We start from the raw sequence: 12,977 nt of genomic DNA on the forward strand, positions 1-12,977 counted from the left end.
GGTAAGGTCACATTAGGCAAATATTTGCTCCAGCGACCGTCAGTGTGTGCTTACTGAGACCAAGTGAGCGTAAATATTGCATTGAAATTTATGCTCATTTGCTCTCAGTAAGCACTCACTGACGGAAGCTGGAGCAAATATTTAGCTTACCCTTACACCAACGAAACTAAATACCAAATTTCAGCCATTTCGGTGGAATATTGAAGTCACAACCTTCAAAATATCGAACACTAGGATGTACCGTGCTATGGGGGCTATATGAAGGTGTTAGCCTATACCGACATACATAGTTATAGGGGAAAGGGGAAATGAAGACTAAATACCAAATTTCATGGATTATTTCGATCGATTATTGTGGTCATTACCTTCAAAATACCGAAAATCGAGAGGTACCGTTCTATGCGGGCTATATTAAGGCGTGGAGCTGTACCAAAACATTTTAGGTGAAACGAAAAACGAAGACAAATACCAAATTTCTGCCATTTCGGGGGAATATTGAGGCCACAACCTTCAAAATACCGAAAATCTGGAGGTTCTATATGAAGGCCTAGGCTTATACTGACAAAATTCTGGGGAAAAGTTTGATACCCCCAACGAAGACTGAATATCAAATTTCCGCCATTTTGGTCTGATAATGAAGCTTAAACCTTAAAAATACCGAAAATCGGGTGGTATAGTTCTATGAAGGCTATATCAAAACGTGGACTGATACAGCCCATTTGCAATACCAAACATCCTAGGAGTAATATAATCTTTTATACCAAATTACAATGGTTTCGGGTCAATCCGGTACGAAAGAACCCGCTGGGATTGACCTAAAAATGTCCGTAGACCATATCGGTCCACTCTTTCAGGTACCTCTCCCACAAAAGTTTGAAAATGTTCGGAAAAATTGTGCTCACGACAATTCGTGATATAGATAAGGTTCGAATAAGGACTATATTTGTCAGGTACCTACCACACAAAATTTCGGATAAGTTCACTTTAAGATCTGCTCTCGAATCACTCGAACCATTACTACGGTGAAAGTTGTTTCAAGGGTTAGTCTATATATCTTGAGAAAACACCACGAAAGGTGTAAAAAAACCCCTATGGCACCGTATGTAGTGGCTGGAGATTTGGTCCAAACTTTGGATCTCCTAATATTTTGTTCAAATTTAGTGTAACTTCTAAAATGGTCCATATCGGTCCTCTCCTTAGGGAACCTCTCGCGCAAAAGTTCAGCATTAGTGTCTAAATGCAGTTTAGGGTCTGTTTCGAAGATACTTGAAAATGTATATCGATACTGTTCGTTGTGGTTCTGTTTGCAGCGATATTATGTTTTCAGTGGACAAGTCCATGCTTTCAAAAGTTATACACTGAAATGGCTAATGGGCGCGATATCTATCGAAAAAATATGACTTCCAAACGGGAAATCATCCAAAGCGTTGGGCCCACGCCGAATATCAATGGTAATGCTTAAGCAAATGGTTGAACCTGGAGTTGAGTATTTAACAAGTGTCCTCAACCTATCGTTAGCCACCCAGAAGTCAGTAAAGTTGGCATGGTGGTCCCGCTACTGAAGCCTGGCAAGGATGCCAGCAGAGGTGAATCGTACAGGCCGATTTCACTCCTGTCGCCAGTAGCAAAAATTCCAGAGGCACTGCTCTTCCCCACGATGAGAAGATGTATTCCAGTTGCCCTACATCCCCATGGATTTCGGAAAATGCATAGTACTACAACATCATTAGACATCATATCCACACATATCATTAAATGACTGAACCAGGAAAAGCCGTGCGACCGAAAAGTCATGGAGGCCCTTGACTTATCGAAGGCCTTCGATACCATGCCAAGCGGTTCGAGGATATAAAGGATACTACTCTCCAGCCATGTTTGAAACGTTGGCTAATCAACTATATGTGCGGACGCCAGTCGTTTGTGGAATTTAGAAACAAGAAGTCCAAAACCCGTATAGTGAAACAGGGAGTTCCTCAAGGAGGGGTGATATCTCCGGAACTGTTTAACCTCTACCTTTCTAAATTCGACACCCTCCAGACGGCATTGTATTATATGCTGATGGTTGTGCGATCTTGGCGTCAGGTCCTGTCGTTGATGACATATGTGATAGGTTAAATGTCTACATAGCTGACCTAGTGCAGTTCTTCCATCTAAAAACATCCGTAGCGGCGGATGACACACTGTTCACCACATGGACGGCTGAAATGCGGCTCCCACTGAACATATTGGTCGATGGTGCACTTATTCCGACCATTAACTACCCCAAAATACTTTGAGTAACGTTCGATATCATGTTTAAGTCACCGTGAATGCCACAGTTATTTGCGAAAAGATCAGAGGTATGCTCAAGTCGCCGGCCGACAGCACTTGGGGGAGCTGACGAAGAAACCTTGTTGACCCCCTACAATGCAATAGGCGGGTCTGTGGTAAACTATACGGCGCCAGAGTGGTCTGGAAAGGTTAGCACTACGCAGTGGAAGAAGATTTAAACCCGCCAGAATGCTGCCCTGAGGACGGCAACAAGGTGCCTCCTCATGACACCAGTGGACCATCTTCATGAGGAGACGAAGAGTTTGCCGGTGCGTCAACACAATACGATGCTGTCGATGCAGTACCTGCTTGGGTGTTATCGCACTGAGCATCCCTGTCACGATTTAATGGACAGGCATCCTCCATCCAGGCACGTCTGTAGATATCTTCATGATCTAGAGAGAGAGGTCCAACGGTATAAAAGAGTACCTCTAGATCAACGAGCCTATCAAGCAGGCTTGGATAGTGTTCAGTGTGAATGCTTTACTTGGATACCACCCCCCATCCATCGCAGCAGAAGAACGCCAGCTGCCAGGGCAAACATTAATGGTTTCTGCCCAGTTAGGATCCGGACAATGCAGCCGCCTCAATTCATATTGGGCCCGAATTGACGCCACGATGTGGATTGTGACCACACGATACACTGCATTTTAGCTATCCAGCTAACCCCATTCACCTGTCTCCTGATTCCTTACGGACGCAACCAGTCCAGGTTGCAGAATCCTTGAGTCTGGATACAGAGGAACCAGAACCTGATAACTGAAATAATACACGAAATAACTTATTTTCTTTACAACAACAACAACAACAACAACTGATACGTTTTTACTTGTTAAGCTTAAATTCACAACAAATGCTGTTATTGTTAACGTTTTCTCTTGTCTGTAAATAAAAAACTCATCAAAACTCAAAGAAATTTGAAAGGTTTGTATTTACGGGCCTGAATAGAAATGAATGGACAAACATATTTAAATTTTGAGCTTACATTACATCAGTACATACATATGTTCTAGAAAAAAAAAAACTGATATGTCAGGTACATTTGTGGAATTCTATTTCAATGGTTGACCCCGGTATATGATACAACATGACAAATAAATATCTTCAAATGCACAGTAGTAGGGGAAAAATCACCGTGTTTTGGAATAATTTCGTATTTATCGCTAATATATATTCATAGGTACATATCTACAATCGTGGGAAATATTTATAAAAGAAACTTTTTATTTCACTTCATCAAAACAGGGTTCATTAAACCATGCACTGGTTTTGATCACCAATTTTCACTTTTACTTTATCGTTTATTTATTTCGAATTTCATTATATTTCCATAAAACCAACGGTTAAATGACATTTTAAACGTGGCGTTTGCTGGTTATTGCAATGCCACCACACAAAGCTTTCGAATGTCCCATTCAATAAAATATTTCAATAAAATAAACATTTTAATTACTTTGTTGTTTATATATCTAGTTTTATAGTTATTTGTTGAAAAACTACGAATATTCAAACAGAATTGCAAAATGAGATCATTAAAATGTCATAAAAAGAAATATCGATTTCACGATACATATCAATTAAGTGTTTTGACATTTTTTGATTGAAGGAAATTTGATATTGAAGCCAAACGTGTCAATCAAACATGAATAAATTAAAAGGGGTTTTCGTCGTTGTAATTAAATGGTTGGAAAAATGCAAAATGCTTTGTGAGCAATTTTACATATTAATGAACAATGTTTTGCTGCATGGGCCTATTAAATGAAATTAACATATTTATAAATAAATTAGAAGAAGAAAAAAATCGACTATTTATAATTATAAATAGTTAATTAGTTTTTATGGTTAATTGGAAATAGTTGTGGTTTTCAAGCATGAAATTAGTGGCATGCAAACTCCGTTTTAACCTCACTCCTTAAATTAAAAAAAAAATCATTACGTGTTAAAATCTTTAAATATTGAATTTGATTACATTCCTCGCATACTTAGAAAGGTATCAATTATAATGCCCCAACAAACAAGCCCCAAACACAAAAAGAATTCATCAATAACTAGGACCTTATGAAAGAAATAAACCATGGCCAGACATACAAGTGTTTTAAGCTGCTTGCTGTTTATACCCTACACCACTATGTGGGGAGGGTATTATAAGTTGGTTTTGGCCAAAAAGTTTGTAACGCATCGATATAATGGTCGTAGACCCATACATATATATATCAAAATGAATGTCTCGACGAGCTGAGTCGATCTGGCTATGTGTGTCCGTCCGTCCGTCCGTCCGTCCGTCTGTCCGTCTGTCCGTCTGTCCATCTAAACCTTGTAATCACGCTACAGGTCGCAATTTTGATCGGATCGTCACGACATTTTGCATGTTGATAGGGGTCCCGGAGGGGAAGAAGCCTATTGATTTTGGTGATGGTCGGATAATATTTAGGGGTCGGAAAGGGCAAAAAACTTAGGTGGATAAAATGACAACGTTTTTTTCCAAAGCGAATATCTCAGCTTCTATACGGGGTATGCCAAAAGCAAAACCTGACAATGAAAGAAGAAAATATCACCTTTCTAATGATGTAAAGCAGGTGCTCGTAGGTAATCAAACAACGAAGATATAACAATAGTAGCAAATAAAACCCCAATTTTCATTTTTGCGATTTTAACTATATTGACGAATATCACAGCTTTGGTTGAAAACTTTCCAAAAGCAAAGTCTGACTATGAAAGTAGAAGATCCCGTCTTTACAATGATGCAAACTAGGTCGGCGTAGGTCACCAAATAACGGAGATATCGCAATAGTCGGTAATACATCCCATTTTTCTATTTTTTTGGAAATCACGCTACAGGTCGCAATTTTAATCGGATCGTCACGAAAACTTGAGGGTTAATGGGGGTCTCACAGATGAAGAAGCCTATTGATTTTGGTGTTGGTCGGATAATAATTAGGGGTCGGAATGGGCAAACACTTATTTGGAGAAAAGTCAACATTTTATTTTAAAACCAATATCTCTGTTTCTTTAAGAGGTATATCAAAAGCAAAACCTGGCAAGGAAAGTAGAAAATATCACCTTTACAACAATGTAAAGCAGGTTGTCGTAGGTGGTCAAATAGCAGAGATATGACAATAGTCGATAATGCATCCCATTTTCCGATTTTCTTGTAATCACGCTACAGGTCGCAATTTTGATCGGATCGTCACGAAATTTTGGGGGTTAATGGGGGTCCCAAAGAGAAAGAAGCCTATTGATTTTGATGATGGTCGGATAATATTCAGGGGTCGGACTAAGCGAAAAGCTTATGTGGAGAAAAGTCAACGTTTTTTATGCGAATATCTCCGCTTCTGGTTGGAGTATTCCAAAAGGAATACCCGTCAATGGAAGAGGAAAATATCTCGTTTATATTGATGCAAAGTATTTTCGCGTAAGTGAGCAAACCGAGATATTGCCAAATTCAGTAATATACAAAATATTTCCATTTTTTGTAATCACGCTACAAGTTGGAATTTTGATCGGATAGTGACGAAATTTTTGGCGGTAGATGGGGGCCCCACAGAGGAAGAAGCCTATTGATTTTGGTGATAGTCGGATAATATTTAGGGGTCGGAATGGGGAAAAACTCATTTGGAGACAAATTCAAAGATTTATTCATTGTGAATATATCAGCTTCTAGTAGGGGTATTCCAACGGCAAAGACTGTCAATGGAAGAAGAAAATATTACCTTTACTTTGGTGTAAAGCAGGTTGGCGAAGGTGGTCAAAGAAGGGAGATACCACAATAGTCGGTAATGCATCCAATTCTTCAATTTTTTTTGCAATCAAGCTACAGGTCGTAATTTTGATCGGATGGTCACGAAATTTTGGTTGATTATGGGGGTCCCAGAGAGAAAGAGACATATTATTTTTGGTGGTAGTCGGATTATATTCCCTAAAAGAAATGTTTACCAGTGAAAAGTTTATGCACAGGGGTAGTGGTGTAGGGTATCACATGGTCGGCCCCGTCCCGACTATAGCCCTTGCTCACTTGTTTTTATTTGGCAAAAAATAAAACCGAACCAATAACAACAAACACCATTTCAATTTATGTATTTAGATGCCTCTAAGCCTTGTTGAAATATGTTTAAGTTTTTTTTCGTTCTTTTTGTTGTTTTTTTTTATTTCTTTGGCTATTGATTGATGTTTCTTTTTTGTTGCTTCTTTAAAAAAACAATTTGGTCCAGAAGGATATTAAATCTGTTCAGGGCATCCATCAAAATTCATATTGTTTTTGAAAGCTAGCATATACACGCGTATCGCTACATACACACACGCACACTCACGCAACACAAACTCGCAACCATCATCTGTATCCGTATCTGTTGAAGAGCCCTTCTTATCTGCTCTAAAAAAAACTGAATCAACAAATGTTAATAATTTCTTGGAAATTTATTGCTTAAATATATAGAGCAATAAATTGAGAGTTAATATTTGTTGGTTATGTTTGGGCATAATTTAATGGAACAATGATTAAGTCTGAAATGTATAAAAACAACAAGACAAGAATACCAAATATTTATTAGCAACATTTCAAGGTTATGGGAACGGCCGTCAGCGTTTAACAAAAAAGAAGGAATGAAAATTAAAAAATATTGATTGGGAAATAACTAGAATCTAATCTGATACAGGTTAGGCGGCTATGAATCTAATAAACAGCCGTGGACAAATTACCGATTGTGGGAGCAGGGGGTAATGTCGCAGTAAATTTCAGAGTTCCTTTGATGCTGAGGGTGAGATAGAACTAAGCATTATTTAAAGGGAATTTTTTAGGGATTTTTTGGGGCTGGATATTAAAAGCAGTGGACCCAATTATTCCGCTAGGTGATCCAATCAATATCGTCTACAAATTGTTGGAAACGAATCTGATTTCAATATTTAAATTATTATGGATTGATTGGTCTGAGCTAGAATTGGGTAATCTAGTTCCTAGTTCACTTTACTAGTTCCAAAACCCATCAGTAACGTCATAAAATATAACGTATGCTATTACGTGTACGCAGTTTGTTCATACAAATGATGTGGACCATTGGAACTGCATAATGAACTAGATAGTTCCATATAGTTTATCTAGCACAACTCTAGTCTGAGCGAGAGAATTAATGAGTATACATTTAGGAGTAGATGTAACTAGATTTAGATTTTTTAAAATAGTGTTCGATTAAAAGATACTAATATTGCGTACACTCAATAATAGTTATGGGTGACGAAGGGGATGGAAGATACCAAGGAACGGTCCTGACCGGTTTTAACATGGCAAAGCCAAGGATTTACCTAAAAGTGACGCTTTCATCTCAAGTGGACACTGACCTCCCCGTGGTGTCACCTGGGGAACTGCCTTTAGCACCCGTTAATGATAGTGAGCTAACATGTGCCGCGCGTTGACCCATAAGAACGTTAAAAACTTGGGTTTGGGCGTCGGGTTAGTAACCCTCCCCTAGAAAAAACAGCCTAATATGAAAAAAACGAAAGAAAAGAAAAACAAACCCCTCTAAAGTTGATCTGCGAATCTGCACCTGGAATGTTCGCACTCTTTATAGAGAAGGAGCAGTCTTCGCATTGACAGACGTACTTGAAAAGTACAAGGCCGATATTACTGCCATACAGGAAATACGATGGATTTGGAAAGGCGTCACAACAACACCTAAAAGTGACGCACTGTATTATAGCTGCCATGACCTTAAGCATGAGTTTGGATGCCGATTTGTAGTTAGTCGGAGGCTAAAACATCTGGTATCCAACTTCACCCCAGTGAATGAAAAACTTGCTGCAATTCGAATAAAAGCTAAATTCTTCAACATCAGCTTTATTTGCCCTCATGCTCCCACTGAAGAAAAGGACGAACAGACCAAAGATATATTTTACGAGCACTTAGAAGGAACTTATGACCGTTGTCCTGCCCATAACATTAAAATTATACTAGGCGAGTTTAATGCCAAAAATGGAAACGAGAATATCTTTAGCCCAATAGTCGGGAAATTCAGTCTCCACAGTGAAACATCTGACAATGGTATGATGCTGAAAGACTTTGTAGCTGCAAGAAACATGGTAGTTAGCAGTACCAGATTTAAGCATATCGATAGTCATAAGGGCACCTGGCTGTCGCCAGATCAAAGAACAGGAAATCAAATTGATCACGTTGTGATAGATGGAAGACAAGCATCAAGCGTGTTGGATGTTCGATCGTTCCGAGGTGCAAATATTAATTCGGACCACTACCTACTTAACAATCAGTAGCAACGCGTAGCGCACGAGAGAGGTATCGGGAGAAAAGGAGAGAGGAGAAACGTCTTTTCCGCAGGAAAAAGAGAGAGATGGAAAAGCGGGAGTGTGAACAAATCGAGATGTACAGGAGACAGAATGAAGTGCGAAAATTCTACGAAAGAGTGAAACATCGAACTGATGGCTTTGGAACTGGCACATCCTCCTGTAGAGACCAGTAAGATAATCTGGTAACAGATACAGACAGCGTGCTCAGGACATGGAAGGAACATTTTTCAATACCATTTTCTCGGATTGGATCTGTGGTATCTTCGTCGTCTTCGCTGGATACCAACGAAGATACCAGAGATCCAATCCGAGAAGATGGTATTGAATGTATACCGCCCAGCCAAGATGAGGTAAAAGGCAGCAATAAATCGACTGAACAATAATAAGGCAGCCGGAGCCGATGGCTTACCAGCCGAGCTGTTCAAAACCGGAGGCGACACGCTGATAAGGTGTACTCATCAGCTAGTTAACACCATCTGGCAGGAAGAACGCGTACCCGACGATTGGAACCTGAGCATCCTGTGTCCCGTCCACAAGAAAGGAGATAAGACCGTATGCTCTATCTATAGGGGCATAAGTCTTCTCCCTATTGCCTATAAGATAGTGTCAGGGATATTGTGCGAACGACTAAAGCCTATGGTCAACGAGATAATTGGACCATACCAATGCGGCTTTAGACCTGGCAAGTCCACCATTGACCAGATATTTACACTGCGGCAAATCCTTGAGAAGACCCAAGAGATGTAGATCGACACATATCACCTTTTTGTCGATTATAAAGCAGCTTTCCACAGTCCCCTCCGATCAAAAGTATTCCATGGAATGTCTGAATTTGGTATCCCCGCAAAGCTCATCCGGCTTTGTAAGATGACTTTAACTGACACTAGGGTCATCAGTTAAAATTGGAAAGAACCTATCCGGACAGTTTAGTACCAAAAGAGGTTTCAGACAAGGAGACAGCCTTTCGTGTGACCTATTCAACATTTTGCTGGAAAATGTAGTACGAAATGCAAATGTCAAAAGAAATGGCACGATCTACACCAATAGTCACATGTTACTTGCTTATGCTGTTGACATAGACATCATAGGACGATCAGTAAAAGAAGTAACTGATACCTTTAGGAAGGTCGAAGGAGAATCTGCGAAAGTGGGTCTGGTGGTAAACGGCGAGAAGACCAAGTTGATGGTGTCGGCGCGGAAAGCGGAAATTGGTATCTATAATTTTGAGGTAGTTAAAGACTTCGTCTACCTCGGCACTGCCATAAACACAACAAACAACATCAGTTGTGAAATAAAAAGAAGAATTGTATTGGCCAACAGATGCTACTATGGTTTAAATAAGCAATTTAAAAACAAAGCCACATCTCATCAAATAAAAATAACACTATACACAACGCTGATACTGCCCGTGCTTATGTATGGCTCCGAAGCATGGGTACTTGCGCAAGCAGATAAGGCAGTGCTTGATGTGTTTGAGAGGAAAATTCTTCGAAAGATCTACGTGCCGATTTGCGTTGACGGTGAATATCGACGTCGTATGAACCACGACCTATATCACCTGTACAAAGACATGAATATAGTTAAACGTATCGAGATGCAACGATTGCGTTGGCTAGGCCATATCATAAGAATGAGTGATGATGAACCCGCTAAAAAGGCGTATGAATACATGCCACATGGCGGTGCACGCAGAATCGGAAGGCCTAAGCTTCGATGGAGCATACAAGTGGATGAAGAAATGAAAAGGCGCGGTATTCCAAAAAGCGAAGCGAAAAACAGAGAGAATTGGAGATTTTTTCTTAGTTCGGTCTATAGAACAAGTGTTCTGTAATGGACCAGCTAAGTTAGTAAGTAAACAATAATAGTTATATCTGGTTTAAAGCAATCTATACTTCACATATAACTTGTCTCTGATGAATTCAGCTTAGAGAAATGCATTACTGAAAGTACTTTATTGCACATATTTATATATCATCCTTTGGACCATTTTTTGTAAGATTAACATACATGCATAAATGCTGTCCAAAAACCAATATTTCGATAAGACACCCTTTCCTTCCCATCAACATATAAGGAAAAAACAATAGAGTCCTTGGGAAATGGATTAACAAAGCGGTAAAACATTGTCCCAAGTGAGATCAGTATATGTTTACATTTCAAATAATCAGAATACACAACGTATATAAAGGTATTTCCCCCAAAACATCTATGTTCATCCTTAAGATTTGCTTACCTCCTTTTGGGAAATTGTCTTTCAAGTAGAAAAGTGACACGGTTTTCTCGTTTTTCACTTCAATGTAAATATTTGTTGTTTTGCTTTGTAACGAAAAAAAAAACAGCATCGCATATTTGTTTTTCAAGGATACGTCGGTAGGGTATATATAACAAAAAAATAAATAATATTTTTCTTGTCGTTGTTTTTATTGTTACATGATACTCTTTTCGCATTGTTTCCTTGCTTTAGGGGCCAGGCGCGAAACAAAAAAAATATTTCAGCTATGATTGTCACATGACATCTATGAAATATTTCAAGGATAATTGTAAATTGTTTTTGAGAAGAAGATTAGAATGTGTGGGAGGCATATTAAATGACCAAAATTTAATAAATATAAAAAATACAAAAATCAGGACAGAATAAAACAACAAGTAAAAAGTCGTTAAGTTCGGCCGGGCCGAATTTTTTATACCCTCCACCATAAAATAGTCTTAATTAAAATGGAATAATTAGGGTCCTTTCACAATTTTAGGTGGAACAACAATGGATAGACTCTTACCGCCTCCCACTATTGCTTAAATTACACTGTGAACACAAATGTTGGGGCAGAGATATTTCCTTTGGAGATGAAAGCCCTTGGTGTGTGTATATTAAAAACCCCGAAGGACAGATGCGCCGTGAGTCGAACTTCCGCGTTATGGCGTGATGAAGTTTTTGCAAGAGACCCTGTAAGCCATCATGAATTAGCATTATACCTTTGTTTTTTGTTTCTGTAGAGCACTTAAACAACAGTGAAAAAAGATATAACGCTAATTCCTGATCGCCCACAGGGTCTCTAACAAAAATTTCATCACACCATAACGCGGAAGTTCGACTCACGGCGCATCTGTCCTTCGGTGTTCATAATATACTCACCAAGGCCTTTCTTCCCCAAGAGGAATTTTCCGTGCCCCAGACTTTCACCTCTATTTTGTTGCACAGTGTTATCTAATCTAATCTAAAAAATGTGTTCAGCTAGGTGAAAGGTACCACCTACGGGGCTATATCAAAGAGTCAACCGATCTTTAAATTTTTTGGCGGAAAAGTTTTATAGCTGCAGGGAACTTCAAGAGTCAAATTGAGGGTAGTTTCATCAAAACAATTTTGACCCTCAAAAATGGACCCATGTTGACGAATTTTAGTGAAGAAATTTCATGACCACTGAAAATTCCCGAAAATCGGGAGGTACAGTTATATGGGGGGATATACCAAAACATGGAACTATGTATATTGACGATTATTTTTGAATAGACAAAATTGTAGTTAAAATTCTCAAAATACCGATCATTACAGCTAGTTCGGTTAAAATTGCAGCTAAAATTCTCAAAATACGGCAAATCGGGAGATACCGTTATATGGGGGATATACCAAAACATGGACCTATGTTGACGATGTTTCGTTGGAGATGTTTTATGACCACTGAGAACTTCAAATGTCAAATTACAGCTATTTCGGTTAAAAACTGTAGCTAAAAATCTCAAAATACCGAAAATCGGGAGGTACCGCTATATGGGGGCTATACAAAAACATGAACCTATGTTGACGATGTTTAGTGGAGATGTTTCATGAGCACTGAGAACCTCAAATGGCAAATTACAGCTAGTTCGGTTAAAAATGGTAGCTAAAATTCTCAAAATACCGAAAATCGGGAGGTACCGATATACGGGGGCTATACCAAAACATGGACCTATGTTGACGATGTTTCGTGGAGATGTTTCATGACCATTGAGAACCTCAAATGTCAAATTGCAGATAGTTCGGTTACAAATTGTGGCTATAATTCTCAAAATACCGAAAATCGGGAGGTACCGTTATATGGGGGCTATACCAAAACATTGACCTATGTTGACGCTGTTTGGTGGAGATATTTCATGGCCACTGAGAACCTCAAATGGCAAATTACAGCTAGTTCTGTTAAAAATTGTAGCTAAAATTCCCAAAATACCGAAAATCGGGAGGTATTGATATATGGGCGCTATACCAAAACATGGACCTATGTTGACGATGTTTGGTGGAGATGTTTCATGACCACTGTGAACCTCAAATGTCAAATTGCAGATAGTTCGGTTAAAAGTTGTGGCTAAAATTCTCAAAATACCGAAAATCGGGAGGTACCGTTATA

This window comes from Musca autumnalis, unplaced genomic scaffold (genome assembly GCF_047663935.1).
Source record: "Musca autumnalis isolate F117 unplaced genomic scaffold, ASM4766393v1 scaffold_1, whole genome shotgun sequence".
NCBI classification, from domain to species: Eukaryota; Metazoa; Arthropoda; class Insecta; order Diptera; family Muscidae; genus Musca; species Musca autumnalis.